The sequence below is a fragment of the Thunnus maccoyii genome, chromosome 8 (assembly GCF_910596095.1).
Source record: "Thunnus maccoyii chromosome 8, fThuMac1.1, whole genome shotgun sequence".
NCBI lineage: Eukaryota > Metazoa > Chordata > Actinopteri > Scombriformes > Scombridae > Thunnus > Thunnus maccoyii.
This window is the reverse complement of record NC_056540.1, coordinates 2,835,068-2,841,413: the sequence shown is the minus strand read 5'-3', so window position 1 is coordinate 2,841,413 and position 6,346 is coordinate 2,835,068. Positions and strand designations below refer to the sequence as shown.

Sequence of the window (6,346 nt, the reverse complement as noted above, 5' to 3'; positions counted from 1 at the left end):
TCACTTCGACGTCCAGAACAATAATTCTAGAGCACGAGTTCCACCTGGAACGTTTTGGCAGCGAACTTAGCTGGGCTAGTATGCCAGCGCGCTTGAGAAACAGTTTAGAGAGGAGGAATCAATCTGAATATCAAATTATTGGTCACAAATTTTAGTCACATTTTTAAGTAACAAAGGCATAGAGCCACTACTTATAATTATATATATAAATAAATCTGATTTTACCCACGCAAAGATGTTAGTAACAATGCATCACGAGTTCATCCCAAATTGTATCCGGTGCACACTTTTTTAATTGGGGCAGTTGCATCATTAACTTGAAAAAAAAATTGAGAAAATTGTTGAGTCTTTTGTTCTTGGATTCATAGCTCTCCAGCCATCAACAAAGCCAACTCCTCCAACATATGTTTTACTGCTATGGAATTATGCTATCTTTAGCTTCCCTTGCCAATATGGATGCTATGTACTTAAAAGTGGGATTATTCTAATTTGGAGCACTGATATTCATTATAGTCAGATCAAACACACCTATTGTCTTTATGACTGCTATATATCTGCCCTGTTTATCCTTTACTTCATTCTGTCCCGCAAAGCTGATGGACTGACTAATAAATGCTTCTGCTATTTGGACAAAATGCACAGAACACCTGCTCAGCTCATTCTCTTCCTCATTTCTTGTGTTCAGCATTACTCAAGTGGGTTTCCTGTAATAACACTGTTGAGCAATTCAACTGACGTAAAATCTTTTTTTGTTTTTTATGGGGTGTTTAATTCCTTGAACACTGTAGCTAACAACACCTAAACTTGACATGAAGTATTATTTTCATTACGTTTTTACTTTTACCCACCTCATGTTTACCTTCTCTCCTCTTCCCCTATTTCCTTTCTCTGATTAAAATAATTGACCACTTTCAGATTTACAACACACCAGTGTGTGGACTTAACAGACATGTCAAGGATGTAAGAACCCTTAACAAACAAATTTAGATGAACAGAGTAAACACATTTGACTCCTAAAAACCCAGCTGGTTGCAGAATTATATTGAAACCATGAATAAAATTCACTTTTATTGTACCCAGTCCCTGTTGTATTACAGGTAGAGAGTAGTGACTTCTCACTCAATCTGGGGGGGGCATGCTGTAAGTGCCATCCCAACCACAAACCAAAGAAAAAAATTATTTGCGTCTGATACGGTTTTTCCACAAAAAACGTATAATTACCACATTATAATCACAGGTTACCTACCCTAGCCACATCAAAACCCCCAGAACATGAACTTGGTTGACGCTTACTCTCCCTGATGAATCTTTGTTTGAAACTGTGGGGGATTGGAAATCAATCATGTTATGCATACACTTAATCATACATCATTAAAGCATTTTACACTGGATCAAATAGCCTGTCAAGTTGTCAAGTTAGCTAGTAACTAGAGCTAGCTTACCAGCTAGCTAAAATAAACCTTCATAGTTGTGACTAGTGTAGATATTTACATCTTGAACCCTTTCTCACTTTTGCTCCTTGGGACTGAGCTTGCTACTTGTACTAGCTGATGTACATCGCTGATGGTAATCTTTGGTAGATCTTGGAGGCATCTTGCGTGAAACATAACCATCTTCTTATCTTCTCTCTTGTATCTCAGGAACAGAAGTGTACAAGCACACATTCAAGAAACCAGGAATAGAAAGACATCATCCTGTGCAACTAGCAAATTTCAACCCTGTCTCCTAGAAATTACATTCATACTATGTATATACAACTAAACTGTTTTCCCAGTGACATTACGTTAGCAAACCTCATCACTGCCTGGATTACGTCCAGAGGCACTGTTTTTTCGAATGAATGAAGCGCTACAGATGTTACTGGTTTCATTTGTCTGCTTTACCATCACGTTACATGTTAAAATCTTTAAAATGACATATATTCCCTCTTTCTCATTAAAAATTCCATAATCTATAAATTTGCAAAAGTTTAACTGCTGGACATAAGACGTTTCCTAATTCACTGTAAAGCCTATTCTCAGTGTATGTGCACTGGAGGCTTCAAGTTTCCACATCACACAAAAGTGCAACTAGAGTGTAAATGATGAAACAGGCTCTTTATATTGCAATATTTCAGTATTATTTCTGAATTCTTTCTTCAGCAGTTCATGATATGTTCAGCTGAACTGGAAAATGACAAAGCTGAAACCAATTTCCGTAATTATAGTTTTCCCAGTTAACACACAGTACTGTAGACCACATGACATGACATGTCATATCTGGAGAAGCACAAGTGTCATTATTAACAGTAACAATGACTCTGTTTCATTTAAAGATCCCCTCCAGTCATTTATTAATACATACTGAACATACTCTACTTACACTTACTCTACTAACAATAATGTGCGTCTGACATGGTCTTTCCATGAAAAAAAGTATAATTACAACTTTAAAATTGTTAAAGTGACATCTCCTCCTTCCCCCTCATTAAAAATTACAGAATCTATGAATATGCAAATATTTTTAATTTCAAAAGTTTAACTGCTGCACACAAGATGTCTCCTCCTTAACTGTGAAGTCCATTCTCATTGTATGTGCATTGGAGGCTTCAAGTTTCAACATCACACTTGTGTAACTTGAATACTGGACCCGGATTGGCTTCCAAACTTCAACTTTAAATTTATGACACCACAAATCATGCTTGTAGAAACATGCCATAAGTGTCAAACTTTGCACATACATCATTTCTGCACAGCGAAGCTCAAACATTCAAATGTAGGAACATGAAGAAAAACACATTTTTGAGTGGAGGGGGACTTTAAGAATCAATGCTTGAATAAATGAATCAATGCATCAGTGGTTGTTCAAAGAAAAATGTAGTGCCTATCAGTCTATGGGAAATCTACATGCCAAAAAGTGGTAGAAAACCACCTTCAAACTGCCATGTAAAAAAAAAAAAAAAAAATCTCCCTTCTCTCTAATGGTCGTAGCCACCTCACAGTAAGACTGAAAGTGGGGGTACAGAAAGTCTCATTGTCCCCCCTATTCTGGTGCCAATGCCATAGGCATCTACAGGTAGAGGTGGTGGTGGGGCATCTGGGTGGCATACTACAACCTGGCTCACTGGTAATGGATGCTGGTAGGAGATAGGACCACCTTCCTGGACTTTCCCAAAAGCTGAGTCAACCAGTGGGACGTCCACACTTATCGCCATGGTGGTGATGAGTGGAGCGATGTCTGCCGAGAAGTACACCTTGTCAACTTTGAGGATATCTGGATCTGGCAGATCCCCCCGCACTGCCTTGTAACATGTACTCACTCTGAAGAATTTAATTTCACAAGTAGGACTTTAAGAACAATTTTACACTCAAACAACAATCACAAAGTCATATAGTAGGCTATACAAGTGCATAGGACAATAGATATTACCTTACGTCGTCAGCAAGCGTTAATTACTTCAGCTTAGTGGAAACGGATACCATGTCACTCCCTCGGCCTGGTTTCACATCCTATTAATTACACAAAAGAATTATCAAATTAAATGAAATGGTCATTGATGCAACACTCTAGATCAGCTCCTGGCACAAAACAAAAGACATTCTGTGACATTTGGCATGTTTAAACTATAACTAACCGCTTCAGATTCTCCACCCCACAGACTCCACTACTACTGCTGCTGTGCATACAGCTTCAAGATGAGGGTTGCTCTGCAGAGATCTTACCATTAACATTACATGGAGTTAAAGCAGCTAGATTGTTTTAGATCGGTAAAAAATACTGGTAGACGAACATCCCAAATCAACACCCATGACATACAGTAAAGAACAGCAGCCATCACAACCAGTATCTGGGGTTTCCATGAAAGCTAACGTTAACTAGCTACCAATCAATGTTAGCGATTGTTATTATGCATCCTGTTGTAAAATGTCAGTTAGCTAGGCTTATTTGAATCCTAAATCACAGGTTACCTACCCTAGCCACATCAAAACTCCAGAACATGAACTTGGTTGACGCTTACTCTCCCTGATGAATCTTTGTTTGAAACTGTGGGGGATTGGAAATCAATCATGTTATGCATACACTTAATCATACATCATTAAAGCATTTTACACTGGATCAAATAGCCTGTCAAGTTGTCAAGTTAGCTAGTAACTAGAGCTAGCTTACCAGCTAGCTAAAATAAACTTTCATAGTTGTGACTAGTGTAGATATTTACATCTTGAACCCTTTCTCACTTTTGCTCCTCGGGACTGAGCTTGCTACTTGTACTAGCTGATGTACATCGCTGATGGTAATCTTTGGTAGATCTTGGAGGCATCTTGTGTGAAACATAGCCATCTTCTTATCTTCTCTCTTGTATCTCAGGAACGGAAGTGTACAAGCACACATTCAAGAAACCAGGAATAGAAAGACATCATCCTGTGCAACTAGCAAATTTCAACCCTGTCTCCTAGAAATTACGTTCATACTATGTATATACAACTAAACTGTTGTAAATGTCCCAGTGACATTACGTTAGCAAACCTCATCACTGCCTGGATTACGTTCAGAGGCACTGTTTTTTCGAATGAATGAAGCGCTACAGATGTTACTGGTTTCATTCGCTGCTTTACCATCACGTTACAACGGTGCTGCTGTGGCAGTAAAAGGGGGGGGGGGGGGGGCTGTGCTAGATAACTGTAGATGCTAGGTGGCAGCAGAGTACTTGAATTCTGCTGACAGGATTGTAGGATAATCCCCCCTCTGACCACAATGTAGTTACAATGGCAGAGTGATGCCATTGTAACTACATTGTGATAACTCCACTGGAGATAACTTGAAGATCCACTGGAAGAAAAACAACTGCAGAAGAAACTGACTGACTGCAGTGAGCTATCTTTCTTGTAGTTTAGCTCCACACATGCTGTAGTTGTGTGTGTTTTCATTACGTTAATTTGCAAATGCTCCTGTTACATATTAGAAGATATTATGGGTTCATTAAGAACATTTTGTGTACACATTTAGCAGTGTTGTAGTACTCGAGTCCAGGACTCAGACTCAAATCCGTCTCGAGTCCTGATTTTCAGGGCTCGTGTCTTGACTTGGACTTGAGCACTGATAACTCAGACTCGGACTCAAGCATTGACTGCATTCAGACTCAGAAGTTGAAGACAAGGACTCAAACTTGTTAATTGATAAAGAAGTAATATATATCCAATTTTTTGCAGGTCACATTTTCCACACATAGCCACAGTCACATCACACACACAGCAGCAGCTGCGGCACAGACAATGTAATGTAGCCACACACACACACACAACATGCACATTGCGTACATAGTGCACAGAAAGCCACGGCCACACACATACACACACAATGTGCAGTCACACACACGCACAAAGACACTACAGCTGTACACACGTTGTTGCTGTGGAAGTTCTGTAGCGTGAGTTAAGAAGACACAAAGCTCGCAATTCATAATACCTTCAAGTCCAAAAATTTTTTTTTTCAAATAATTTTAAAATAATAATAATAATAATGAATTAATTCTTGAATTCTTAAAGAAAATCAGAATTGCCAAAAATCAGAATCAGTAGGTCAGACTTTTAAAAATTGGAAATCATAATCAGTCAAGAAATTTGCAATAGATGCATCATTAATATTAATATGAAATCACAGCAGTGTCATTTTTGTTTATAATGTAGACTTTTTTTATTTGTATGTCAGCTCTTTGACCATGCCAGAGTGGAGCACTGGAGCCCATCTTGGAACTCGACTCAGACTCAACCTTAGCCAAGGGGCCGTTGGCCCCCACCCCCCTTTTCCCTCCTCCCACATTCTTTTTAAGTCGCGAATCACTGTATCCCGTCAAATGCCCCAATATTGTAACACTTACGGTAAAAAGACGTTTCAATCATTCCCGCCCATAAATCTATGAATAAAGCAGACAAACATAAAATGGGAAGAATATTTACATTTTCATCCAATCAAAGAGGACAAAATCAAAGGTACACAGTGTACATTGCAACTAATACAATAGTTTTAATGCTGTGACGTGTTTTAGCCTACTTTGTTTACAGTAAGTCTGTTTGAACCGTTGCGCTAGCTGTACCAACCTTAACTTAATATTATAACTATACTGGATCCTTCCGCAAACATGTCAAAAGAACCAGTGCATAAGAAAGGAAAATGCAGTCAAACAAAACTGAACTTCAACGTTACATCCCTGACATCCACAACTCCATTGGAGCCTGGCCCTTCAACCTCAGAACCAGCACAGCGGCAGCCAGAAGACACCCAAAGCAGCAGCTCTGTGCCCGCTGACATTGTTGAAACCACTGGCATTGAACCCAAACAGGCTAGTGCTGGATCCGATTGCGTGGAGAGT

The 6,346-nt window shown here is 39.1% G+C and overlaps 1 long non-coding RNA gene across 2 annotated transcripts; it reads right to left on the bottom strand.

The window, feature by feature from the left end:
- Positions 1-2,752: 2,752 nt before the first annotated feature.
- On the bottom strand, positions 2,753-5,418 carry LOC121902368. 2 transcript variants are annotated; one of them, XR_006097522.1, is made up of 5 exons: positions 4,593-5,418; positions 4,215-4,339; positions 3,952-4,023; positions 3,409-3,488; positions 2,753-3,299 (listed from the first exon to the last, which is right to left on the bottom strand). It is a non-coding gene; the product is annotated as an uncharacterized LOC121902368 (long non-coding RNA). The 2 variants fall into 2 exon arrangements; XR_006097521.1 differs by lacking the exon at positions 4,593-5,418 and having other exon boundaries at positions 4,215-4,496.
- Between the last annotated feature and the right edge of the window lie 928 nt (positions 5,419-6,346).